The following is a 27,887-nucleotide window of genomic DNA, read 5'->3' as shown; positions in this document are numbered from 1 at the left end:
TCTGAGCTGAACTAGACTATTAGGGCTTGTTAACGCTGGATAAACTTGAGCCCTATAACTGCCTTCATCTGCAGATTATAGAATCTGTCCAACAAATTGCATTCTGATGTTTTCAGATGAAGGCTAAGCAAGCAAGGGCCTTTTAATTTATATTCTATCACCATGGTTGTCTTAGGAATCACAGTTTGGACTTTCATGCCTACTTGCTAGAGCATAGATGATAAAACTCTTGAATGGGCCAAATCCAGAAGTAATTGAGACACTATACGACATCTGCGTGCAGGGCAAGCAATGGCTGGCTGTCCAAAAACTGCTGGCTAAGCATCTTCCTGCAGAGTATCTCCCTTCCACCAGTCTTAGCATAAATCAGGGTTTGGTCCGCTGAAATAGCGTGTGTGGTCTGCATTTAGAAATTTCATTTGGAAATTATATTGTGGCAACCATGAGACAGATGGATAAAGTAAAACAAGTTTTCTTTAGACTCATGTTAAGTAAATAGAATTAAGTGAAGAGAGTTTCCCTGATGGAGTGAAGGGGAGGTGATGGTTGCCCCAGGGTAGCTAACTCCCTCCACCTCCATTCATCAAACCCACTAAACACACTTACCCGAAGGCTGACACTTAAGTATTTGCTTATTCTGATCCTCTATTTTCGATAGTGGGATATTAGAAGATAGAAATCGCATCTGTTTGGCTTCTTTAAAAAAAAAAAAAAAATCTAGCAGAGGGGGGCCTGGGTGGCTCAGTTGGTCAGATGTCCAACTCTTGATATCAGCTCAGGTCTTGATCTCAGGGTCATGAGTTCAAACCCCGCGTTGGGCTCCATACTGGATAGGAAGCCTAGTTAAAAAAAAAAAAAAAAAAAAAAAGTTTTGTTCTAACTCTAGCAGAACTGGCAGCATAGCTTCCATGAAGTTCTTGGGTAGGATGGTATCAGGTAGCAGTGTGACCATACACCATGACAACCCCTAACTCTGGAATAAAGAAATCTTCTCGTCATGGCTCCAACCTTATTAACAGTGCCTAACTGAATTCAGTTCTTTCCTGTAAACCTGTGAAAGGCACTATCCTAAATCTAGAGGTTGATTGCCATGGGGGTAGTATGAGGGTGGGAGAGAGAGACAAATGAAATGTGGACCCTCTCAAAAGGTGACTGTGCATGTGAATCACCCTAATCCAGTCCAGATTCAAAAAAAATGCCAGAAATGAAGGGCAGATACAGAAGGGAGACATAGAAACTGGGCTTTGGGTGGGAATGAGGGATTTGACTAGCAGAAGGAAGAAAAATCTGTTAGACTGAGAGAACAGCATAAACAAAACTCCAAAAGTAGGGAAGTTCAGAATGTGTCCGGGGAGCATGGGAATATACCCTCCCCTTGCCTTCTTCCTTCTCTCTTTTTTTTATTCAATAATTATTAAATGAACGCCTTGTGGTAAACCACACAGACACGGCCACTGTCCACACAAAGCTTCCAGTCTGAAGGAGGAAACAGACATGAATCAAAGAAGCTCAAAGTAAATGACAGATTACAGCTGGGATCCTTACCTCAAAGGAGAGTGTGCATTAGCTAAGAGAAAGCATTACAGGAGAATTTTACGTACTTTTCAGGACTTTGCCAGGGAGATGTCCTGCAACTAGCAGGGTAAGTAGGTGTTGGTTAAGGGACAGCATTGCATGAAAACAGGTCAGAGTGCCCACTGGCCATGTGAGACACCTTGAAAGTGAAGATATGTGCTTTCTTAGGTACAGCTGCCTGAAGAGTTAGGAAGCACACCAGGATAGGGAATTGGTCCGTATTCTATGAGTAAAGAGAAACCATTGACTTGTTTCAAGCAAAGAATGGGTTGAAGTGTGAGATTTGCTTTTTTGGAAAGGTCGCTCTGATTGCAGGGTAAAGAATTAGAGGCATGGGATGTGATGGGAGGGCAGAAAGTCCAGGTGGGAGGCAGATGAGATTTTCCAGGTGGCATATTCTTGTTGTTTGCGCTTGGGTAATGGTGGTGGGGAGGAAGTGAAGGGAATGAATTCGAGGGCTGAATATGAGCTTGGCCTTGGAGACGTTGAGTTTGAGGTGCCATTAAGACACTGAGAAGATATAACAAGAAGATATAGGGGTCTGGGATGGAGATACACATTTGAGAGTCATCTCCCCATAGATGATAATTGAACGCTGAGTGGATGAAGAAATGTTAGTTGAATGAATGAACAACAGAATGAGTCAGGGCATGAGATTGGGTGAGGAGAGAACATAGAATAAGAAGAGGGCCTAAACAGCTGTGTGATGCTGTATTTCTGTGACTATTCATTATCACTTGGAAGGATGCCAAAGCAAATTATTTATCCTTTGGCTATTCCTCATGCCTCATATGGACACGTTCTGAAAGCTAACAAGTACCTGGAAAGTGACCAGGCCACCCTTTTCCCCACATGGAGATACCTCTCCTAAAACCTTCCAACTTGCAGATGCGTGAGCTCTAAGAATTCACATACAAGATGGTTGTTTGGATTGTAGAACACTCCTCTCCAAAGAAGCACCTAGTTCCTAGGCTGATGCCACCAGAGATCTCAGCTGATCCTAACTGACCAGGGCCCTTTCTAAGGGACTTGAAGTTCAAAAGAACATTGGATTACCAGAACAGCTTTCTCTCACTGCTGCCCTGGGCATGGTCCTAGGGAGTCCTCTCCACTCTCTTCCCATCCCCCCTCACCAGGCACTGAGACACAGGACTGCCTACCTTGTTGCAATTGGAAGGGGCTTACTGGTTTCAGAAGGGAAGCTTCAGGGGTTTCTTGGACCCTAGCATACAAGCTCTCCGAGGCTCTTCTAGGTCTGCACCTGAACCCATTCACTCCTTTTTATCCTTTCTGAGGACCTCATGGATTGGCCTGCCTGTGTCCTTTGCTTTAACTATCAGCAGGTAGGAATCTGATGGGGTCAGGAAGAAGGATATAATGGGGAGGGTGGGGATGATGCTATTTCTTTCCCCACACATAGCCTACAAAGTATGGTCATAAACTTTTCTCATCTTTCTAGTTCCTAAAGCAAGCGCTGAACTCTTTGGAAGCTTCTAAGGGTTTTTATTACTAGCAATGTCAGAAAGCAGGTTAAGAACAAAACCACTCTTTCTGGCCTCTCCCCTAACCTCTCCTTATTTTGTGTTGTTTTCCTGAGACCTAGGATGAGTATACATCCCAACTCTGAGGCCTGTTCTGGTCTATGCCTAGTGTCTTTGGCATAATTGCTGGTAGTACCATTTTACCTTTGAAAAATATAGGAGATAAATTATGGTAACCCTATATAACCCCATAGAGGAAGATAAAGGGATGCATTGTTGGTATTGGTAGGTTCATAAAGGATTGAAATCACTGTATTCTAGTGAAATCATATGAACCTGAATAGCTTCCTTGGCCCTTGGGCAAGATGAGATCAAAGACCAGGGTCAAGAAAGGTGGGTTCCAGGCAGCCATTGGGTCAACGGCAGAGAGGATAAAAATTTGGAAGCAGAGGTAGAGCTAGGTTATAGCAGAACAGAGAGCGTGGTGTTACGGGGCATGGTCCTGGGCCACTGTTGTCTGGTTGTTGGAACAGGAGGAACAGAGCACAGAACTGTCAACATTTCACTTAAAATTTTTCTGAAAAGCTGCCACTTTGGGAGAATGGTTCAGGAAGACTTTCCCTGTGTCCACATAGCTATGCTTCTAAAAATAGGTTTCTGGGAAGCTCAGGCCACCCAACTGTTATAACCATGTGGGGAAACCGAAGCCCACGGGTCTCTAAGGAAGATACTCAAATCACGTGTATACAATATAAGAACCACCTGTGATGTTAAACAAAAAAACAAGTGTGCGATCCTTTCTCATCACGGTTCTATGAAACAAGAAACTATTTGCAAGTGTTGACTATAATGATAATGTTTTCTTGACAAAGAGATGACTTGTAAAGTAGTGAAGAATGTAGAAAAAGGAGCCCTAGTCACTACTGTTTGTGGTGTAAGAGACGTAGTGTGCCTGTTGTACGAACTTGTGCATATTCTAATAATGGGTTTAACTGGGCCCTCAGAAGTTTAAAAGCCCCAAAACCTTCTGCTGTCTGGTGGGGAAGGTAAATCAGGTCGACACTTGGGACCTTGCAGTCTAGCCTCTGGAATCACCCAGGATTCAAGTGAGAAAAAGACAACTCAGTGGTGAACTCAAGACTGAATTTTGAATTTGGAGACCCATTTCAGGTTCTGAGGTCCAAAATGCCTTTGTGTAAGCCTGTTGGTCTCGGAGTAACTCAGTTTCCCTTTCTGTAAAAGGAGAAGGTAACCCCAGTATGAGAGTATTATCTGAGTACCTTCAGCATTTAGGAAAAATTCCAGTAAGGCTGTGAGCTCTCTGGTGCTGGGGAGTAGGGGGGACTGTGATGCACGAGGAAGAGGACTTTGTCTCATCACTGGAGGGGTGTAGGCTGCCGCCCAAGGGACCCTGTTTAGGAGTAGTAAAGGTGGCGTTCCTGTTTTGGTGAGCCTAGTACAAATATGTTGTTACATCCCACCTCTTATTTTGCCTTGGTTTTGGAGACAAAATTTTTTTTTAACTCTTTGTAATGTGTAAAGAAAACATTAATACAAATCTTATTGAGTAATATCCCCAGAGTCAGCTGAATGTTTGTATAAACAATGACATTATTAATTAGAATGGCACATATGATAGTCCATTAAATAGCTTTGCATTTCCCAATTGTTGATTATTGAAGTTTTTTTTCTATTTTTTACCATCATAAAAAAAAATTATAGTGGCCATCCTTTTGCACACAGATTTCCAGACTTGTCTATCTCCTTAGGATACATTCCTGAAATGATATTGTTGGGCAGATTTCTGTTTTTTATATGTACTGGCAGCTACCTGTCAGGAAGGTATCAATTTGCATAGCAACACTGGGGGTTACATTTGTTTTCAATCTTGGTGAACCTCTTATAGGAAAATGATATCTTATAGTTGATTACGTTTGCTTTTGTTTGATTGCTAGAGAGATCGAGCATCTTTTGTATGTCTATTGCCTGTTTGTATTTTTCCTATTGTGACTTAATTGCTTAGTGCGGTCTAAAAACTCTGGGAGTGTTCTGGTCTGGTTGGTCCATGGAATGCGAGGTCTGGACTATAAATTATTTGTAAGCTAGATTGCAAGATAGGAAAGCCTATCGTAAAGGAAAAATTTTTAAGCCACTAGAAAGATATTTTAAGAATATTCTATGACTTACTATACCCGTGATACTTGAGTATCCTTAACAAAAGAAGACATTCACAGTGCTAATTGGAGATGCCAATGCTAAGAGAAGGTCTACCTGGGCTGGCCCCTCTGCTTTGGTCCTAGCAAGTAGTAACCGAATTCTTGGCAACCTCTCCGCAGGGGAGCTGCCAGGACAGCCAAGAGTGCCCCACCTGCTTAAAGCCACCATCAGCCAGCCCCTCTGAGTTTTATGATGCATCTGAAATGGAAGTTTACTGCATCCTCTCTCCAACTCACGAAAAACCATGAGGAGCAGAAAGGAAAAAGAGAACTCACCCACAGAAATAAGCAGACCTGTCTGAGGGTGGGGAATTGGCTACGCCATGGGGCAGCGGGAGAGTCCGCTACGAAAGACATAAAGCACACCTCGCTTTAATCTCTTCTATCCGCCCAGAGCCCCCAGAAAGCTCATAAAGTCTCCCTTTCTGGGTGACTGGATTCCTTTTAGCTTGTGGAAAGGCAGCATGTTTTGTTGTTTTGGGAGAGGGCTCTGCAGGTGGGGGGCGGGGGCGAGGGCGGATGGCCATCTCTGGGGAGAATGAAGCCGAAACCCCCCCTCTCCTCTTGGTTCTCGGTGCTGAGTGGTGAACACAAACAGCTGCTGCCAGGAAGCACCAGGGGGGCTGGGCAGGAGCCTTGCAGCAGGGCCTGGCAATGACCTCCTGCAGAAGCCATGCATATCTGCGAGTTTTTTCACCTTTTGAGGGTTCCTCTGGGCTAACTTAAGGGAATCATTTTGAACACTGCTGGCAAAAATGTTGCTGAAAGTTGTGGGTGGTGGGTGGTGTGTTTTTTATTTCTCTAAAAAGAGTGGCTGTTCATCTCTGCCAATATTTAGAAGCTGGAACGGTCTGTTCTTTTTGTTTGAAATAGAGAATTTAGAGAAGGGTCCTTTCAGAGACTGGAAGAAGGAGAAAGAAACAACAACAACAACAACAACCCTTGTTTTGCCTTTGGCCTGGGTACTTTTTACTTGTTTACTTTTGACCTTTCTCTGTGTTCACAGGCTGCAGGGGAACCCTGGGCAGCCTGGATGAGGCTTCTTGGTCTGGAACAGCAAACACTCAAACAATCCCCTCCCACCCCAAATTCTGCAACAGTTTAAAGAAGAATCTCCTAAAATTTGTCTAATCCTTGAATTCCTGGTGAAGGTAGAAGAGAAAATGCTCTTACTTGTTCTTCTCCATCCGGCGGCCCAGCCACCTTCTGGGGGCCTTGTCTCCTTCCTTGTCCCTCCCCTCCCAAACACACTCTTAACCTCAGCAGCTTCCCAGCTCCAAGTTCAGGGTCGGCCTGTTGGGCTTCTCCACTTTGCAGGTACCACTCCCTCTCCTGGAATGCTTTCTCTCCACCCTTCCCTGCTGAAGTCCTCTGGCCATAAAAGGCTACCCTAAATGCACTGAGCCTTCCTTCCATGGCTGCCATCTGTGAGAGCAAGGAGCAACCTTGGGTGTGTAACCCAGTGCCTGTGGCACCAGTGCCAACAAGGACAGCAGTAGTAACAGTAATAGTAATATGCTCTACTGGGCACAGGCCACATGCTAGGCACTGTCCCATGTGTGTCTCTCAGGTGTTATCTCTAATGCTCCCAGTTACCTATATCATAGGGGGCACCATCTCCAGCTTGAAGATGAGGACATCGAGGCTTCAGAGTTAAGAACCCAGCCATCGTCATAACTAGCAAATGACCGTACCAAAGTTGGAAGGCAGATCTTACTCATTTCCACTCTAGGTCGTGGCTCCCCATTAGATGCTCAGGAAGTATCTGTTGATTGAATGAATGGCCCCGAAATTGTTTTCTGAGCCTGGGGATATTGTTCTGATGCCTTTAACGCTTGGTCCTTTAACTGGGTTCCCTGGACCCTTAGTTGCTCTCCTTTTATACCTGATACCATCCTGTCTTTTGGTTTCCCTTTAGAAACCGTACCCTCTCATCATGTTTTAGCTTCAGGGCTGGGGATGGAGCAAAGGGTAGCCTTCTTGTCTCAGTTATCTACTTTCCTTGAACTAGCCTTTATTTCCCTGATCTCTTTTTAGTCACTTGAAAGAAATTAGGCTAAATTAATGAAGCCATTGTTTTTATAGAACCAGAACAGTTGAAGATCAGCCATATCATATGGGTCAAGCTATTACAGAGCCTCTGTCAGAGGTCTTAAGATGATGCCTGCAGACCTCCCTCATGGAATAAGAATTAAATACATATAATACATATAAATGACCCCTAGTACCTGGTATGTAGTGAGTTCCTAAAAAATGTAAATGTTAGCTCTTGTCATGTTTATTAATCCTTAAATGGGGTACTAAAATTCCTAAAAGGGGGTGAGACTAGGGAAATACATTAAGATTAATAATTGCTATAACTAATATCTAATAACTATGTGCCAAGCACTATTATAAGAATTTTTCATGGTATTGACTCATATTACTTTTTTTTAGAGGGAAGGAGGGAAGAGCAGAGTGGGGGAGAGAGAAAAAATCTTAAGCAAGCTCCACATTCAGCGTGGAGCCCTGCACAGGGCTTGATCTCACAAATGAAATCAAGAGTCAGACACTTAACTGACTGGGCCACCCAGGTGCCCCTTGACTCATATTTTTATAGCATAATTATAATTCCTACAATAGCCTGATGATGTGGGTACCATCACCAGCCTAATTTCCCAGAAAGGGTGGTAGAGACAAAAGACAGGTTAATTTGGGGAGCTTGGGTCCCAGCTTCTGGTCCTGGAGCCTATGCTCTTTCATAATCTGAAAAATACTAAGCCTAGGACCTAACAAACCTCATAGAAGAAGTACTATACCAAATCCTTCTCATTCTTATCTGTCATTTATATCTTCAGGGAATTGAGTGTATCTGTGGAAGCTTCTGGTGCTCTCGCACGTCCCCAGGCACTGCCAGGAGAAAGGAGGTCAACCCAGAGGTGTCCCACATTCCTGGGAAACAACTCAAAGTGGGCAGGACATCTGTGCACCAAACCCAGCTTCTCCAAACCAGTATTTCCCAGTTACCAGGCTGCCGCAGAAACCTGAATTAGCACAATTGAGGCTATTTTGTGAGGAAAGGTTTTTAGTACAAAATTGTTTTTCATATTCAGCTGCCCTTACTGGTCTCGGTTACCCTTGAGACGCAAAACACCACGCCTCCCTCTTTATAAAGGCCAAAACAAAGCTTAGAGATAAACTCAGTATTTGCAGCTCTTTTCCAAAAATGGGTACTATGCACTGAGTAAATATTTGGCAAATGAACATCGGTGATTAAACAGTCAGTAAAAAGAAATGTATATAGCCATGCATTCCATATTTGCATAGATAATGCACACATCTATAAAAGGAACTTCATACAGAAACTTTATGATGTAGTTATGTATATGTATGACTATATAATATTTTATTTTAATTCTTTCTGCTTCTCTGTGTTTTCTACCTGCTCCCCAGTGTGGAGATGGACCACCTTCAGGGGCACGGGCTCTGACTCAGGCAGGCCTCCCCGCTCCCTCGTTCCCTGCTCTGCTCCCCTGCTCCTGCGCTTGTCCTCCTCCCACAGTTTTGCTGGGCACCCTGAGGTCCATGTAGCTCTGTGGTTCAGGCAGGAGGGCTAGGAGCAGAGGGCCAGAGCGGGTGTCATCTCGGAATGGTAAAGGTGATGCTCCATCTCGATGTTTCTAGAAGCCTTGTAACCTACCAGGGAGCCCCGGAAACGGAGACTGGTGTGTGTGTGTGTGTGTGTGTGTGTGTGATGTCTCTCTGTGTGCTGAAGGTAAAGGTGTCACTTACAAAGACTCAGAGACTGCCCTTCATTGTCATGCTTCTGTGTGCCCACACGTAAGATGGAAATCGCTGGATTGACAAAGCTCCTTAAAGTAGAGGTAAGATCAATGATGTGTTAGGGTGAGAGCTGCTACAGAAAAGCCAGCTCAGGCCACACTGCTGGCCTGTTTGGAGGCCCGCGTCCTGAGCAAGAGGAAGGCTGCATGGGCTTCCGTCCCCAGTGCCCAAGCCCAAGTCTGCTGCCCCGGGAGAAGTCTGCTCAGTGCTGACACCAGCTCTGTTTCCCCATCCTGTGTTCCTCCTCCCCCTGCTTGGCCTCAGGCTGCCGTCTCTCTGGACTGTTGCCCATTTGTTTGTCCCTTGCCCCCTTCCAGGGTAGCCCCCTCCCCTGCCTGGCTCTCCCCTCTCCCCTCCCTCTGCACTCGCCCCTCATGGGCCTCAGGAGGGCCCCGTCTTGACTCAAGACACCCATTAAACAAAGTGAGACACTAGCAGTCAGTGGGCACTTTGTGAGGAGGGCCAATTAGAGGCCAGATTGATCAGGACGAGCAGCAGGACATCCAGAAAGATGCTTTGCTTCTGGGGAATGGGAGCTTAATCCCGTTACTGGCTGGCTGGAGACTCCTGGGGCCCCGCGCGCCTCCTTCCTGCTGTGCCTGGAGGGATACCATTGGAGGGCGGCTGCACCACGGAGGGCTCCGCTGGCCAGCAGCCCCCCCTCCTTCCCCCGGCCCCCTCGCTTCTCTTTTCTTTTGCAGTGACACACACTGCAGTGCCTCTGAGGTCATTTGTTTCCCACAGCCTCACAGGGCGCTGTGGCAACAAGGGGGACAATGATCTCTCCCAGGAATGATGGGAGGCCTTGTTTGGTCTTAAATAAGCCCCTTCAAGGGAGCAGTAAGGTCTGTTGTGTGTGTGGTTTGTTTGTGCAGAAAATCCCTTCGCACGTAGTTCCAGTGTGAAGTACTCAGGCAGCTTCAATTGAGGACATAAAGAATCTTATGTGTGTGGGGGAGGGTTTAATTTTATTTTTATTGCTGTTTTGAGACCGGGATCGTGTTTTCCCTCCTGCCAGTTACCCTTTTCCCACTCCTGTTCCCTAGACCCCGGCGTTCTTTGGATAGTTTCAGGCAGGAATTGGCAGGTGTTGGGGCAGAGAGATGCCTGTGTCTCCATGTTGGCATCTGACTTCCCTCAGCTGTGGGGAGGCCGCTCTGGGGTGAATACACCAGGGATTTAGTGAGCCGACGCATTTCTCATCCTATCCTGGGCCCCGAAGAACGAAGAACGTGCTTGGGACTGGATACCCCGGGGCTGGAATTCACAGCCAAGTGGAAGTGAGGTGGGAGGGAAGAGTACTTTGTGGGTTGCCTCAGAACAGACCAGTGGCTTTAATGCCAGAGCTTCCGGGGACTACGAAGGAAGGCAGAGACCTGCGCATGAATTATGGACTAGTGGAGTCAGGTTCTGTGCTCAGTCTAGCTGGTTAACAAGGAAAGATGTGAGATGATGTCTACCCACATCTTGATCGCCCTGCTAGAAAGCACGCAGCTCTCCTCTTTGTCTTAGGCTGTCCTGGGTTTTAGGTCTCTGGACTGCTGAAAGCAGTTGAACCTCAGAGTCTGCATGTGCCAGCAGTATTATTTTCAAAGTCGTTCTGTTTGGTGACTCATGCTGTCTCAGACAACGTACTTATTTCATCTGGAGAAACTGAGGCTAGGTGGCTTCAGAGTAAGCCTTTTGCAGTCCACATGATGAATTTCAAGGCTTGAGATTAAAACCCTGGGCCTTTCACTGACCAGATCATTAACTAATAAGTAGGGCCTATTAATTCTTTCCTCTTGTTCCCAAAACAAGATACTCTCTCATCTGAGTGGTATGTTTCAGAAACTGTATGACTCTCTAAATTCTATTTTAAGCTATCTTTTCTTCCTTTGCTTTTTATCAGTCTTATCTCCAACTGTTTATAAAATTTTGTCACCTCTTTGACATATCAGATGCAAAAACTATTGCCTTTATGATTGGGCCACTGGAAGAATATAATATTTTTTCCCTTCCCTTTTCATTTCCTGACTTTTTTCCAGTGATAATTTTAATACATTTGTGAAATACTCAGGCAGGAAGGAGAGTTTTCCAGATGTTTCTGTTGATTGCTGTATTGCAAACACAGAACAGTTCAAAGACTGGTATCACTATTTGGTAAATTGAAAAAACATTTTTTTTTTGATAACTAGTTATGCTTGAATTTAATAAACATTCCTAAGATGAGCTTTTCTCTTAACCTTAGTGTCATTTGATTTGTTCACAAATTCTAAAGTGGGGTCCTGGAAATCTTGGTAAATAGATTGACATCTTGCCTTATTTCTCTGGACCATCTGCTAACTGCTTATTCTCAATTGTTCATTAGCTTCAAACAACAAACACACCACAGTCCACCCCAACAGATAGCCTGTATCTCTGACAGTGACAGGACACTGGCCAGACCATCTTCTCTCTGGCCATGTTGGAAGTGTTCCAGTCTTAGCTAAAGTAGACCAACTCATATTTTAATATTTATTATAAAGGAAACAACAAATATAAGCAAATAAAAATAACTAATATAGGTCTGTGCCAGATGATGAACCGTAAAAGAAAACTGCTGATCTACTGTCATGAAGGGGCCATCTTTGGAAATATTCGACTCTAAGGAAAAGCAGATTGTGCCTGGTAGAGCCACCTTCCCTCAGGACTCATCCAAACGTATCCCTAGAGGTTCCTTGCCTACTGGCAAATTCCACTACATCTTCCAGATGCATGGAAGATGAGTTTGATTAAGTCCAAAATGGTAGCCAAAAATGTTGAACAGCAAGAAACTGCCTGTGGTAGCTTTGGGAGCTGGTAAGTAAATAACAGGCTGTTGTCCCACACCCTAGTTGAATGCTCTCAAGAGGTTCTTATGTTGCTCGCATTAGTGGGCATGTAAATGAAACCCCTGTTGGCCTTGGCAGATATTGGCCTCTTCTGTGACCTTGTTTGACTGAAACAAAAAGTCATTGGTGGGACAAAATTTCAGAGCCCTGAACTTGGTTGAAAGAAAAGGGCAATTCTCTGAATTGGGTAATTGGATCATTCTCCCAAGTGCCCTAGGGCTTATATCAAACATATAAGAAGGGGATTAATAACTTCAGTGTATAAATGAGCTTCAGGCAGCTTCCAACTGTAACATTTCACTCTCAGGAGCTTTGGGATGTAAAAACAGATTTTTCCAGAGCATTTTGAAGTGCTCTTTATAAAATGCAGGAAGGGACTGCAGACTGCTGTGGAATCCTTGTAATTGTGTCTGGTCCAGTTTGACGAGCAACCTAAAAGCCTTTAGAAAATGGCCACTTCATAAAACCATTCATGAGATGTATAGTTGGAACTAAAAGATGATGCCAGTAATATTTTTCAAATTGTGCTTGATATTCATTTCCTTGGTAATAGTTTTATTATCTAGACTAAATTAGATGGTATCTATGAAATGGAAAGCTTACTATCCTATTTTTACAGTTGATTTGGAGGACTCCAAGACTTAGCACAGACCTATACCCTTGTGTGTGAATTGTAAGGAGCCATTTGAAAAGCTGAGTACTTAGTTCATTCATTAATTTGCTTATTCAAAATTTATTTAATAATAACTATATACCAGACTTGAAAATATAAAGAAAACATAAATTAGAGTAAGACCCATGAAGAGATATTTGAAATTCAGGCTTATAAGGATTGAAGGAATGCATGAGAAGGACGCCATTATTTCTTAGGAATGGGAAAGTTCAGAGAAGGCTAATGGAGGTGACAAGAGGTGAATCCATGAGGCAGAAAAAATGTAGAAGAGTGTTTTAGGCAGAGGATTCGGGACTGGAAAACATTATTCAGAAAGGCTAAAGTTTGTGATCAGTATGATCCAGATAAAAGATGCAGGCCAAAATCATCATCTTCTCTTGGAGGAGAGGGATCAAGAGGTGGTTCTGTTGGGTCCTGAAGAAATGGGATTTTTTGTGTGTGTGATGGAGGCAACTGTTGGATTCACAACTTGGGTAGAAAAGGGGAAGCAAAGGAAAACTTTTAAAAAATGCATTGTTTTGAAATGTATCTTTAAGAGTATGAAATTCTGAGATCTCTGGCAACCACATAGAAAAGAAGAGCTCATGGGGGAACATTCTAGAATTGATTCTTATCTTAATAGCTATTGATCTATCTGGATGCCAGAAAGAGTTTGCAGAATTCTACTATTTATTTATTGCTAATTGAATTTAAAGGTGGTGTTTTTTCACTAAGGAAATATTACTAAAGCTGGGTAGAGTTGCTTCTAAGAACTAAAACACCAGATGGCTAATCAGAATAGGAGTTATCTTTAATCATGACCCAAGTATTTATTTTCATTTTTCTTTTGTAATTTTTACAGAAACCTGTAAAGCAGCTATTTTACCTGCATAGTCACAAGTGAGTAAACAGCCTCAGAGAAGAGAAATAAATTCCTCAGAATCCCAGGGCAGCCAGTACGAGACAAAGCCCATGTCCTCCCTTGTAGGCATACTCTTCCCCACAAGAGCTAAATCTTCAGACTTTTGTCCACCTATAAGAGCAAAGGCAGACATTTGAATTCTCTTGTATTTGTTTTGGGTTTGTCATTGATCATATTTTTCTTCCTATAGAGAAGATGTGTTTCTTCTTCCTTCTCCTCCCCTGGCTCCTTCTCCACCATCCTACCTGGATGCTTCTAGCCGGAAATGGCAGATAGGTTCCATCTTCCATTCTACTCCAAATGGTTAATAGTGGTGGCTTGGGCTGCTGTATTGTAACTGTCCAGTAGCAGCAACCTTGGGCTCCATGCAGGGGGAGTGGCAGTATGTGTGCTGCTTATCTGTTACCAAAGCTGCTCTTGTGTCTTTACTTCACCCCCAAAGTGGTGAATGAGATAAATAATTTGAAGTCCTAAGACAAGAAAGCCATGCCTATTTCCAAAAGTAGGGAACATAAAGAAGGGGAAAAGAGCAGTGAATTTGTAAGAGAGATGTACAATCTAAGAATTAGAAGGGAAAGCCTGAAGGAGGCTAAACAAAATAGATTGCAAACATCTGAAGGGTGACTGCAAAAATCACATTAGGATTTTGTGGCTTATCTTCAGGGTACCTGTGGAATTTGTTCTCTTCTTCTTCTTCTCTGTTTTTTTTTTTTTTTTTTTTTTTTTAGTTTTATTGTATTTTTGCCCCCTCTGTGTGCAATGAGATGGTGACCATGAAATGCAACAGCCTCCTGCATTCTTTGGCTGTCCAGTTTAGCCAGTACCCAGCTCTCCTCCCTGCAGTCAGCTCTGGCTTGTCCTGAGGAGGCTGGTGATTCATCCCCTCTTGGGACCTGAGACATGACTCCATATTGATATCACCCATTGGGCTCATTGCTTGAATCCCCAGATTGTTCGTGTGTTTGTTGACTTTTCATCTAAAAATAAAAGTCACTTAAGGCAAATAGCTTAGTGCCAATGGTTTTGGCTATTTGTGAAAGTCAGAAACTCGTTTAGGAAACCACCATCAGGATTTTCTTGGCATTGGATCAGGTTTAGCATGTTGCACCTCTGCACACCAGCTCTTGCACAGATTGGGGCCACTGAGTTGAATTACGGAAAACCTCCCTAAGAAAATTGGAAGTCAGGAAGTAGTATTGGTGATCCACAACATATTGCTGTGTTTTCTAAGATTCTCTTCTGGTCATACTGTTGTTCCTTCTTGGGTAAAATGTGAAACTGGCATCCTGCCCTTTTGAAGGGAAAAAAATGTTAGCTGCTTGGCTTTGGAATTTTGGGGCAATTCAGTCAATGACTTTCCTCTTCTATAAACTCCTGTTCTTTAAAATGGGTGCCACATCCTTCATTTTCTCTCCTAAGCCATTATACATTATTTCTGGCTGCTAGATTCCATTACGGAGCCTACTGCATCCAAGTAATGGATGGAATAATTGTAATGACTAGCTCAGTACAAGTTGCAAAATTGGAGACCTAGTCATCTTTCCGGGTCATACAGAAATCACTTCTGGACAAAAACTGCTATACACAATGTATATTTTTAAAAATGGTCTTTCTTTTACTTTGTGCTGCAAAAACAAACTTTGAGGGAATGCTTCTCCCACAGGATATGGAAATGGCCTTGGACCATGTCCAGGGTTAGTGACACAGCTGCTGTTTCCTGCAAGGGACATCCCACATCCAGAAGGGGAAAAAGACAAAGTTAAATATATAGCAAAAGGGTAATGACTGAACCCATTAATGAGAATGAAAGAATTTGCCTGTTACACAATCTGTTTGTAATAATATACAGCTATTGGCAGGAATTACAGTTTATGTTTAGAAGATATATTTAAATTCTTTCCCAGAGGGCAACCGATCCAATAGAACTGTAACAACAACATCATCTACTTATGGTACCTAATAATTTTAAAGTTCCTTTGTATATCTAGTTTTATATTCACAATGGCTTGAGGAAGCTGATGAGTTGGATGGAGAGGTAAGCATGGACTAGGAAATATAAAGAAAGGAAGGAGTTTAGACTTTATTCTAATCATGACATAAAGTTTTAAGCCAGAGATGGACATGACATGATGTACATTTTAGAAAGATCATTCAGCTTGCTGTATGGAATATGGACTATATAGGGGGGCAGAGTGGAAGTTAGGGGCTAGTTAGGGGCTAGGAAACACAACACTAATACATGAGAGATGGTGGCTTGGGCCAGGTGGTTGTGGTGGAGGGAGTGAGAAGTGGTTAGATTCACAATAAATTTTGAAGAAACTGCTTACAAGACCTGCAGATAGATAGAATTATGAAGTGTGAATATTAAAAAAAAATCAAGACTTGTCTCTATATTTTGGGACCTAGATGACTCTGGAAATGGTTTTATTTTTTTCCTATGAAGTTCCATGGAGTTATTATTGAGGCCAAAAAAATCTAACCTTGTTGAGGAGAGGATGGAGGAGAACAGGGAGGGATTTCTGTCCTTGAAAAGTTGAGTTTGAAATGTCTGTTAGACAGGCAACTGGAGATGTCAGGTAGACAACTGACTGTATGAGTCTGGAGGCCAGGAGAGTGGGCTCAAGTGAAGATAGGGAAAAGACTGATCTTGCAGGTATAACAACTCTTAGAAGCCGAGAAGAGGGGAGATCTTTAAGGAGCCTGGGAGGGAAGGGATGGTGAGGTCAGAGGAAATCCACGAGCATGGGACTTTTCTGGAAGCCAAATGAAGAAAGTCATTCAAGAAGAAAGGAGCCAGACCTAATAATGCTCCTGAGAAATCAAGTGAGGTGTGGACAGAGAGTTGACCCATGGATTAGGCAGGATACAGTCAAGGTGACCTTGAAAAAATGTTTTTTAGGGAAGTGTTAGGGATATAAGCCTGACTAGGTTGAAGAAAGAGTCAGAGACAAGGAAGTAAAAACAGAGGGCGATGACAGCTTTTTAAACGTGTTTTGCTATGACTAGAAACAAGGAAATGGAGTAGTCAAAGATTTTTTATTTTAATTTTTATAGTGATGAACATAATTAGTAGAAAGGGAAAATATGATAATGTTGGGGAGAAAATAAGATGCCACTAGTGCAAGGACCTAGAGAATGTAGGAAGGGTTGGGTACAAGTCCACACTGATTAGGTTAAAGCAGGTTGAAGCAGAACTTAGGTTGAAGCAAGACTGGCTATCCATTGGAACAGAAAAGAAGGAAGACTACTTGAGTATAATTGCAAAGCAGGCTAATAGATTTGGTGATATGAGGATGATGTTGTTTTCTTCTGATAGCCTCACTTTTCTTAGTGAAATAAGACATGAGATGGTCAGCGGAGAGTGAAGAACGGAGAGGGAAATATTGGAAACTGGAGAAGATTTGATAGAATAGCCAGACAGTCTTTATATTTTGCCACGACTACCTTGGATTCCTTAATGGTTTCATGAGAAAATAGATGCTAAGTCTAGATTTGGTAATTTACTCAGCATAAAGAGAGAGAGTTCTGAAAAAGGATAGGACTCCCTAAGTGGGTTCCAACTCTGTGAGCTAGTGGAAGTGATCTCTATGAAGAAAGGATAAAATGTTGGTGGCTGTGTCAGGTGAACCCCCTCTGAGGATTCCCCTGCACCAGTAGGGTGTGTGGAGGGTGAGGCTCTCAGAGCCTTTGCCTCTTTCCATGATTCCCCACTTGGATCAAGTCATAGTACTTGAGGCATATTTCTCAGCTGTCCAGGGCTGACTCAACTCATTTTGTCCCTCACTAAGGTACTTAAGAGACATTTACTGAACAAACTAATTAAATCATCATTCTACATCCACATTATGCTTCTTTCATATTTGTGAAAGAGCTCTTGAATCTCATATCTGCATATACTACAGACCCAACAGTGGGTGCTTAGGGAAGGAGAATATTGACTAGAGGACTTCCCAGCTAGTATTTATCTATTGTGCTTTCCAGAAGGTATTTGAATTCTGCTCAAATTCTTTGTGTATACAGCAGTTAATTAGATTTCTGATATTCTAAGATCCTTGCTTGTTGTTCTGCTCACTAGAAAGTAAAAAAGCTGGACTCGATTAAGAAGGAATAATGATTAAGATGATTAAGAAAAAATAGTGGAATTAAAGGAGATACCTCTTTCTCTTTTGAGGTCCCTGAAAGAATAGCAACCTGAGAATCAAGCAGAACTTCCCTCTTTAAGGTAATGCATTACCTTTTCATGGCCCCTTTGAGGACTTCTTCCCAGGAAACCTGCTGTGATGTATGCCATTCTTAGGGCACTGGTATTTTCTTTTGATATATATTTTTGTGTTTCTGTGAATAAATGAAGTAAATAGAAAAAAGTATGTACAAATAGTACTATGGTAATTAAATCAAACCAATTTCTTTGAAATGGGTTCTGTGTGCGTGTTCCCTCGTTACTGGCAAATCACCTAGTTACTTGCAACTGCTTACTGATTACCCTAGGTACATAGTATTTATCATCTTATTCAATCCTCAGAACTGCTCTCTCATTGCCATTTCACAAATGAGGACATGGAGGCCCAGAGAGGTTTAAATAGCCCAAAGCCACATATCCAGTCTGGGAGAGTCAAGAATTTAACTCTGGTCTCTCTGTTTCCAAAGCTGGACAGCTTTCCACTATACCACATTGCCTATCATGTAGTCGGTGATGATAATGTCTTGGTTATTTGTATCTGTAAAACATCTTTTATTGAAACTATCTAAATATTATTATCTTCTTTGTGATTTGGAGCAAGGAAGGAAAGAACCAACATTTCTTAGACACATGATATGTGTCAGATATAATTTTAGGCATGTTCACATAACAGAAAGTTTATATTGTCTTCATTATACACATGAGGAAATGAGACTTAACAGAGATTAAGTGAGTTGCCCAGTGCTGCAGCTCACAAAGGAATTAAGAGTCAATTCTGGTGCTTCCCTTAGCAAAATCTAAGCTCTATTGGAGCAGGGAGAGAGTCTTTTAAATCACTGTTATGTCCCTAGTGTCTGGAATAGGGTCTTTCTGTGGCACATAGTAGGGGCACAAGAGAAGTGTATTGCATGACTAATGATTGAACATGCTGTAAGCTGCAATTAAAATGCATCAAGCCTTGTGTTGTGCTTTCCAGGGTCTTCTAGTAGATGTTGGCCTGGTATAGTAGAAGGTTCTGAAAACGAATCCATGAATGCATGTATGTTTCTTATTGCAGAACCCCTGCTCTTCTCACAGCTGTGCAGTCTCAGTGATGGAACTGCTGGGAAATTTTCTCTTGTTGGGAAAACTGAAACACCAAAGTTACCTTGGCAAAGAGTTTTGCGAGTCAGTGGACAATTAGTGACACAACTGAAATCTTGAGATTCTCACCTTTATAGCCCTAACTACTTAACAACCCTGTAGTCCCAGTGGGGTTATAGCTTTCTATAAATCTGGTACTTAATCATTTAAAGAGATGGCAATTTATCTTAAATGCGTACCTTATTATGGATGTGACACACTTAGCACAGATGGTCTCAGAAGTTTTTCCTGGCTTCCCCTACCCTAACAGTATCTAGTATGTTAATGTCAATATTAGCTTTACTGTTTTAGGTAACTTTGGTATGCTTCTCATTAGCTGGAACCGTAAAGAGCTCAGTTTTACCTGCGTTAAGGGATCGCTAAATTCCTATTGGCATCTGACTGTGCAGTCCCATGTCGAAAGTGAGGTCATGTTTCTCCTGGATCGTGCCTGTATCTGATGAGCCTGGGCTGGCGTGAATCCGAGACAATGAAATAATCACAGCCATTAGCTCACCCGGGCCCTATTAAGATGTGGCCTGGCTTTCCACCCATTTCTCCTGCCTGGAAAAATTGACACAGTCATGGTTTGTAAAGGTTAGTAGAGAAGGAACTGCTTCCACAACGAGAACGGCACCACCCTATTTAGACCTGGAGCCGCTCTGTGGCTTGATCTTGGGCAATGGCAGTAAGGAGCCAGGGTGCAAGGGGTTTTCTTCATCTCTTTGTGTGTGATGGTAAAGCTGAATTTGCCTAATGCACTCTTTCTTCCATCCCAGCTTCTATGGCTAGTGGGTCACCCTGGAGCGATGGCTTCCAAACTTTTCACTGCTTACTCTATTTCTCTTTATAGACCCTGCATTTTGAAGGTTTGGGCCTAGTAAACAAACTATGAAGGTTAAATAAGGATTCCCTTTCTTTGTTGACACCTGGTGCTGGGACTTCTGCCTCTGATCTCCACCTATGGTGTTTTCTAAGGGATGCCCTTCCCTACCAGGTGACTGCACCAGACACACCTCCCAGAGGACCCTTGAACTCTGTGAGGACAGGGACCACACTTGTCTGGTTGGGACCATGCCTTTTACACGGCTATTTCCCTAGTGCCCAAGTCTTTGCTTGACATGCAGTAGGTACTTGGGAAACCTTTGTTGAATAAATTAATGAATTATCTGATTTGATTCCAGTGAAAAATAAAAGAAATTTCTTCCTTGCATTGGCTTGAGAAGGCTTATCCTGTATAAATCTGACAGGGTTTTTGAACTGTTGACAAGAGCTGGAATGAAAATCACCAAGTTTAGAATGAAGGTCAACTCTTATTGGGAGAAAAGATAATGCCAGTGGGGAAGGATTATATAAAAGGCTTTCAGAATATTGGTAACGTTCTGTTTCTTACGCTAGAGGATTCCTATGGATCCAGGGGCCCCACACTTACTAGAGGGGCATTGCCAGATACAACACCTGCTATTTATTCCATGCATGCCCAAGACAAAGGCCAAAGGACCAGCTAAGGACTTTATAAAAAGTGATGGTGTTATTAAAGTGGCCCTATTATGTTATAGCTCTTATGGCTATATGCCTAACTGCCTTGACAAATACCTATTTTTCCTTGTTCATGTCTTTGAAGACACACAGAGTCACTGCAAACAAGCTAGACTGCCTCTCCTTTTGTATCTACTACTTCTTGAACCCATCTCACTTTCCTAAACCACCTGTTGAAACTAATCCAAATTAAAAACAAAAACAACCAATCACTCAGCAATGACTAGTTGAACACCTACTGTGTGCTTTGTGTTAAAACCTATAATTAGAAGGTGTTGAGCTTCCTGGGGACTTCTAGTGGATATCTTCATGTAGGAAGGAGAAATTTATCAGAGAATGGCCTGATGTCAGGGCAAATTTTTAGTCTTTCCTCATGACCTGCTATGCTCCTGTGTGGATCACCGCCTTTGGAAGTATCAGGGATATCTTGGAATAGTCACAGTACCTGCCAACACAGTTGGGCAGGGACCCAAGTGGGATCATTTGTGTTGCATTGCTCCGTGGTGTTCGGAGACCACCTGATACCAAAGCTCGCTAAGCCCAGCTCCAGGGGATTGTCAATGGAGTGGGCCCAGTCAGCCCCCTCATCAGATTGCAATCAAAAGTTGCTTGATAAATCAGTAAAGCTGAAGATATTTTTGGCAGTGTCAATAGGCAGAGGTAAGTATGCTTTCTGTAGTTTCAATGAGTTCATTATCCAAAGGCCAGAAGTGACCAAAATCACTGATTGGCTAATTAGACATAACTCAAGGGCCATAAAGCTTCATAAAGGTCATTATGTGGGAATATTAATAAAGTACTTGAGTTCAGCTCTAATTAGGAGGGAGAACGTGTCCAGGGAAATTGGAGGGTAAAGTCTGAGAAGGTAGATAGTACAGATATTTCTGGTCCAAAATGGAAGGGTTTAATATGTTACTGAGCTCTAAGAACAGACTCCTGGAAAACAGATTCCCCAAGTCTTTCCCAGCTTTCAGATAGGATGTAAAACTAGAGGCTTTAACCTTTACTTGTGGTTGTCTAAAAATCTACCCTATTTTTCTGAGAAAGGGAGGCAGTTGCCTTAACACCTTGGCCAGATTCCCAACATGTACAGGGTGGCCCGTTTCAAAGAGGCCCATGGATGCTTCAGAGTGAGGAAAGGGTTTGTTGTAAAGCATCATGTGGATGTGGGTGTTTAATGAATATGAGCTGATTAAATTGGCCACCCTGAATTATAACCTCATGCCTTCTGCAGTTCCTCTCCAGTTTTTAGCCTGAGATGGTATTCTTCCTACTTTTCTGCCCAAACTTGTTAAGCAGAAATTCTACCACTATTCAGACTGCTTGAGCTTTCCACCCAGAGTTTCTTTGTTTCAATGGTGAGCAAAAGAATCTGGCCTTGGAAATGGGTTTCTTAACAAACTGGCTCTCCGAGCAGCACTGCAGTGATGTCCTGCCTTGGCCACACCCACATCACCTCCCCTTCAAACCTCCTCGCCTCCATCTGCTTCTCTGTCTCTGGGCTAATACAATAGCAGTATCTGTCGGGGAGCCAGCTCGGCTGCAAACAGAAGAGGCCTTGTCGAAAGATGGAGAGTGCCCTGCTATAGAAAGTAGACGAGCTGGGCTAATGACTCACTTTTGCTAAGAGCCATGTGTGTGGCTTCGGAGAGTCACATTGTCTTCACAGGCCCCAAGTTCCTTCATCCATAAAAAAGAAAGGGTGAGACAGAAGTCAGTACTTCTCAGACTGGAGGCTGCGGGGATTTGGGGTCTGCCTATTCTTTGGGATTTTACATTCTTTCTGTGCTTGCTTGAAAGATATCATAAAGGCAATCCTTAGCAATTAAGACATTTTTCAAAAGTAAATCTTAAGTTTCTTTTTTTTTTTTTTTTTTAAAGATTTTATTTATTTATTTGACAGACAGAGATCACAAGCAGGCAGAGAGGCAGGCAGAGAGAGAGGAGGAAGCAGGCTTCCTGCTGAGCAGAGAGCCCGATGCGGGGCTCGATCCCAGGACTCTGAGATCATGACCTGAGCCGAAGGCAGCGGTTTACCCACTGAGCCACCCAGGCGCCACCCCAAATCTTAAGTTTCTTAAGTTGATTCCTGAAACCTGGTCTAAGGTTGCCTAGGTGCTAAGTTCTCCTGGAGGTTCTTAAATGTGTTTTGGATGTCTCGAATAATTTTTTCCCTTCCAAAGGAGTCCATATATCACTCCAGTTTGAGAAACACCCGACTGTTTCCGTAGGCTCATAAACTGGATATAGAAGTGGGACAAAATATTAGCTTTAACTCTCTTATCCTCATCCTACCAGACCTAATTAGTTGGGGACCACCCCACTATGTTGAAGTCTGTTAGCACATGGCTTCTTTTTGTTTTCATAACTGAAATATTCCCTGTTTTCACTCACTGGGTATTAATTTATACCGAGCATGTTTCTGCCAGTAGCTATTTCTCGTTCCCTTTAGGACTGATTTAGTTTACTGGTGACTGATCTCATTGAGCCCACCTCCCTCTAGAAGAGCTTCTGTGTTGGTTGAAGTGAAGAGTTGAGCTACTCTTGTTAGTGACCTCAAGACTGAGCAATCATGACAGTAGTTTATGTCTGCATTCCACTCTTACAGACATTATCTCTTTTGCTTCTCACTTGGCTTGTGGGATCAATGAAGCCAGTAGCTTGACGCTCATTTCACAGATGAGGATGCTCAGACTGAGAGGTGTCTTGTGGGATCTCAGTTTATGTGTTCTTGTCAACAATGCATCTTCATCCCATAATAGCAACAAAGATATATTGGGTAGCTGTTTGCCATATTGTGTTGTTCCGCTGTTATTTGTTCTAGGAAATCATTAAGTGGAGCTTCTCACTCAAGGATAGACTGACATTGCCGGGCTTACTCAGCCTGACAGAAGTCACATGCCATTATTTACCAAAGACCCATAGCCGGTCTCACCCAGCCCAGTTCCTGGTACATGAAAATTACTCAGTAAATATTTATTGGAAGATAACTGGCTGAATAAATACATCTTTAAAAAATTCTATCATCCTTCTGATAAAAATTCATACATCAGGGATGATTTTTGCTATACAGAGTTTTGCCAACATTTTTTCAAGCTCGAAGTCGACAGGATTTGTTCCCCGACTGCTAAGTGCTTTAAAAAGAAAAGAACAGGGAACTACTGAGAGAGAGGTATACTGGAAGACCGTCAGAGAAAATCCCCTTTCTGGGATTATCTCCTTTCCTGTCTCTGATCCATTTCCTAGGCCTCAGAGTGGATACGGGAAATGATGTCACCTGGTCTGCCCGGAGTTAACCGAAATACTCAGCCCTACCATAGGGAGAGATGGGAAGTGCTGGAGGAGTGGGAAGTTTAAGTAGCAAGGCAGATACATGGAAGCAAGTCGGAAGGTTAGAATGGAGAGCAGAAGAGTTGGTGGGAAGACGATTTCTGTGGTGAGGATCTGTCTGAATGGGAAGGGAAGAGATGTTTCGCCTGCTTCTCCTGTAGTGTGGTTTGGCTCCTTTCCTTTTACATCCCAAGAGAACTATCAGTGACCAGGGACATCAGATTTTGATCAAGGCAGCTCTTGCTGGGCTGGTTGGTGAGCTCGGCTCCCGTGGGTGTGGTGAAGCTGCCACAGGGAAGAGACAAGCTGCAGGTCACAAAGGGATCCACTCACCCTCTTCCACTGTTGGTCGCTGCTGTGGTATTTATAAACATAGCGTGTGCGCTCACATACTCATAAATGCTACTTATCGTCATCTGACTGCATTATCTGTGGCAGAGATGGCCTGGAAAAAGTGATCCCACATTATTTGTATATACTCATTGTCCCTGGAACCACTTCCTGAAGTTCCAGGCTTTTATTTTACTGTCATTCTCTTAAATTGCCTATTTCTCAAAGCCCCAGGGTTCTGGAGATGTTCTTGTGCTTCAGGTGGGCTTCTAAGCAGCTCCTGAAAACCATGTAGCATTTTCTGGCTCTAGTGGGCCAGGGAGGAGGCTTCTTTCCCTCCCAGCTATTCCTTTCTGACAGGGGTTTTTGGTCATCTCGAAAAGCTAAGACTGGGAGGTGACCAGAATGGAACTGCAGATCATATCCAGTCAGCCAAACTGAAACACACATGCTTAGCTGACCACACAAGTGGTCTCAGAATGACATCTTGCTTGGGGAGTAAAAGTCAAGGACTGTGGTTAGTGCCCCCACAAGCCCCAGATGGTTGGAGCTAATACACACCTGTGCTCTCTGCCAGGTAGTTTTCATCAGTTTCCTCAGGATGTCAGTGTGTGTGGATAATTAAGAGTATTTAATCATATTGTAATTCCCCACAGAGGGATGGGGCGGGGGATGGAGGAGGGATCATTGGCTTTTATAGTCTTGGTGGGAGTCATCAGTTGAAAAGGCCGCAGAGAAAAGCCAAGTCTCTTTGGCCGTGTCTGTGCCATAACTCAGTCAGGAGTCGACCTGGCACCCCCCTCCAGTGTCACTTCAGTGAAAATATTATCCCAAATCTTTTGTTGCGCTCTCAGGGTTCTCGGCATTAAGTCAGAATGCTTAAATTGCAGGAAGGAAACCATTCTAATTCTACCTCCATCAAGGCCGTGCTTTGTGTAGACCCACAGAAGTCAACCTCCCATTTGAAGGAGTCATGTCTCCAGGCTCGTAAAAATAAATGAGGTGGGGGGCCGCCTGGGTTGCTCAGTGGGTTAAAGCCTCTCCCTCGGCTCAGGTCATGATACCAGGGTCCTGGGATCGAGCCCCATGTCGGGCTTTCTGCTCAGCAGGGGGCCTGCTTCCTCCTCTCTCTCTGCCTGCCTCTCCGCCTACTTGTGATCTCTCTCTGTCAAGTGAATAAATAAAATCTTAGGAAATAAATAAATAAATGAGATGGGCACCTCAGTCACTTTAAGTTAGATCTCATCCGTAGGGTGAGTTTAATTGGCATATGTTGATAGGCTTCTAAATTAAAAGCAGGAAGTCTAAACCTTGAAATCTTTGTCTTGTTTATTCTGAATTCCTTACTTTTTCCAATTTCCCTATAAACTCTGTTTTCTTTGCCCTGTCAATTGCCAAATTTAGCTGCTGGAATCGATCTCTTATTTGGGTTCAGGAAACCAAGTCGCACTGACAGGAAGTGGCTTTTCAGAATCACACAGCTAGTTAGCAAGTTAGGATCTGGGTCACCAGAATTCTAGTCTTTCCACTTTACCCAGTGGTCACCTTTGGGAAATATATTTTTACCCGTTTCTTAGGAGAATATTACTAATTTTACTAATGTGAGCTTCATTTAAAGCAATACTGATTTCCTTCCTAAGTCCCCTAAATTGATCTGATATGTTTCTGTTTAAAAGCCATGCAGTAGAAGTTTCCTGTAATTAGGTTCTAAAACCATTTCTTCATTCATTCATTGACAGAATAGCTATGGCAGAGGGCACTATGTCAGGTACCTGCTAATTCTAGATAAAAACACAGAGTCTTCCCACAAAGATGCAGAACTTAACACTCTTCAAATTCTACTCAGTATAATCTATTTGCTCACCAAATGCTCATGAAATTAAGATTTTGAGGTTATATTCTCTCCTCTGGCTTTAACTTGGCCCAGCCATCTCACTGATTGGACCAGCACAAATATATCCTGGTTACTCTGAAAACCACTAGGTTTCCTCAAAAAATTAAAAATTGAAATACCATACAATCCAGCAATTCCACTCCTGGGCGTTTACCCAAAGAAAATGAAAATGCTAATTCAAAAGGATACATGCACCCCTATGTTTACTGCAGCATTATTTATAATAGCCGAGATATGTATGGAAGCAACCCAAGTGTCCATTGGTGGATGAATGGATAAAGAAGATGTGGTGTATACTTACAATGGAATATTATATAAAAGAATGAAAGCTTACCATCTGTGACAACGTGGACCTAGAGGGTACTATGCCAAGGGAAATAAGTCAGAGAAAGACAAATACCATATGATATCACTTATATGTAAAATCTAAACAAACAAACAAAAAACCACAAATGACCAAAAAAAGCAGACACACACTTAAAAATACAGAGAATAAACTGATAGTTGCTAGAGGACCGGGTGTTGGCAGGATAGGCAAAATGGGTGAAGAGGAGTGGGAGGCACAGGCTTCTAGTTATGGAATGAACAGGTCTCGGTGATGAAAGGTATAGCATAGGGGATATGGTATTATCATTGGTATCATAATAGCATAATATGGTGACAGATGGGAGCCATACTTGTAGTGAGCCGAACACAAAATGTAGGGTTGGCCTAGAGCTGTTGAATCCCAGTGTTGTACACCTGAAATTCACGCAGCATTGTGTGTCAAACACACTTTAATTAAAACACACACACACTTCAAAGACATGTTCTGCTCATGGTGTGCTGATAGCTTCCTGGGCTTAGGAAGGTGGCATGATTAAAGCTGAAAGGACTCCTGGGAACAAGTGGAAAAAAAAAATAAGCCTTCCCTAACATAGTGTCACGTGGCTCTTTTTGGCCCAACTGGGCCCAGCTCTCTTGGTCTTTAGATCACACCACTATACTTTCTGATACCAGATGGCTTTGTTTATAGTTATTATATTCTTTTAATTTACTCTGATTCTTCTTCTTAGATAAGAAACCACAACTGGAGAAAATCAATCAATTTTTAATTTGCTCTTAAGTTTCCCTTTTCTGGAAGCAACCAATGCCTCTTGTCATTTGGTACTAATTCCCCTTCCATATTTTTAATCTCTCTGGGTACTTGTGAGTTGGAGTCCTATTAAACAAGATAAAACCACATTTTACAAGCTAATTATTTATTTTTTCAAAGTATCAACCATAAGATTATACTGCTCTCAGTCAAGCTTTTTCAAGATTTTTAACCTAACCACGTATACTAATATACGAGTTGTTCACAACCCAGGGTGATATTGCCCCCCAGGGGACATCTGGCAACATCTGAAGTCATTTTGGCTGTCACAACTGAGAGGAATCCTACCGGGGTCTACCCGGGGATACTGCATAACATCCTACAGTGCACAAGACAATTCCCACAATCAAGACTTACCCGGCCCAAAATGTCAACAGTGCTGAGGCTGAGAAAACCCTCTAGTGTATGACATGGACATGCACAGAGCAAATGTAACTGAACTAGATGCTCATGGTTTATCACTTTCACTTCTTCAGGATATCCTCCACAGCCACGAGGCTGTGCCTAGTTACTTCCCATGGAAGACAGCGGATCCTCAGGGTAGGAAAATGTGTTCCACAATGAAGTTCCACTTCCGAGAAGGTTGTGTTTGGTTTCTTCAGAGTGTTACTCTCTGCACCCAACGCTCAAGGTCTCCACCAGCATATTTCGCTGCCCCTCGTTATCAGGCATATGATAAGAGGCAGAATATAAATATTTGCCCAGACATCATTTGGTCTTAAGTCGACCCTACCAGCTGCAGCTTCTTAAAACTGATCACTTGTACTCTGTAAGTCCCAAGGCCTCTTCTAAGAAGACAGAGGTGCGTAGGTAGCCCTTGAGAGGTTCGCTGAGTGG

General features: G+C 42.9%; 1 protein-coding gene and 1 long non-coding RNA gene across 4 annotated transcripts in view; one reads left to right on the top strand and one right to left on the bottom strand.

The window, feature by feature from the left end:
* On the bottom strand, positions 1 to 27,453 carry LOC309866362. The gene is made up of 3 exons (XR_014312604.1): positions 27,408 to 27,453; positions 17,755 to 17,855; positions 1 to 839 (listed from the first exon to the last, which is right to left on the bottom strand). It is a non-coding gene; the product is annotated as an uncharacterized lncRNA (long non-coding RNA).
* Positions 1 to 27,887, top strand: part of RAD51B (RAD51 paralog B) — a 681,452-nt gene that overhangs the window by 463,576 nt on the left and 189,989 nt on the right. The window lies entirely within an intron of this gene.

Source organism: Mustela nivalis (assembly GCF_964662115.1).
Source record: "Mustela nivalis genome assembly, chromosome: 6".
Classification (NCBI taxonomy): Eukaryota; Metazoa; Chordata; class Mammalia; order Carnivora; family Mustelidae; genus Mustela; species Mustela nivalis.
This window is presented reverse-complemented; position numbering and strand designations above follow the sequence as displayed.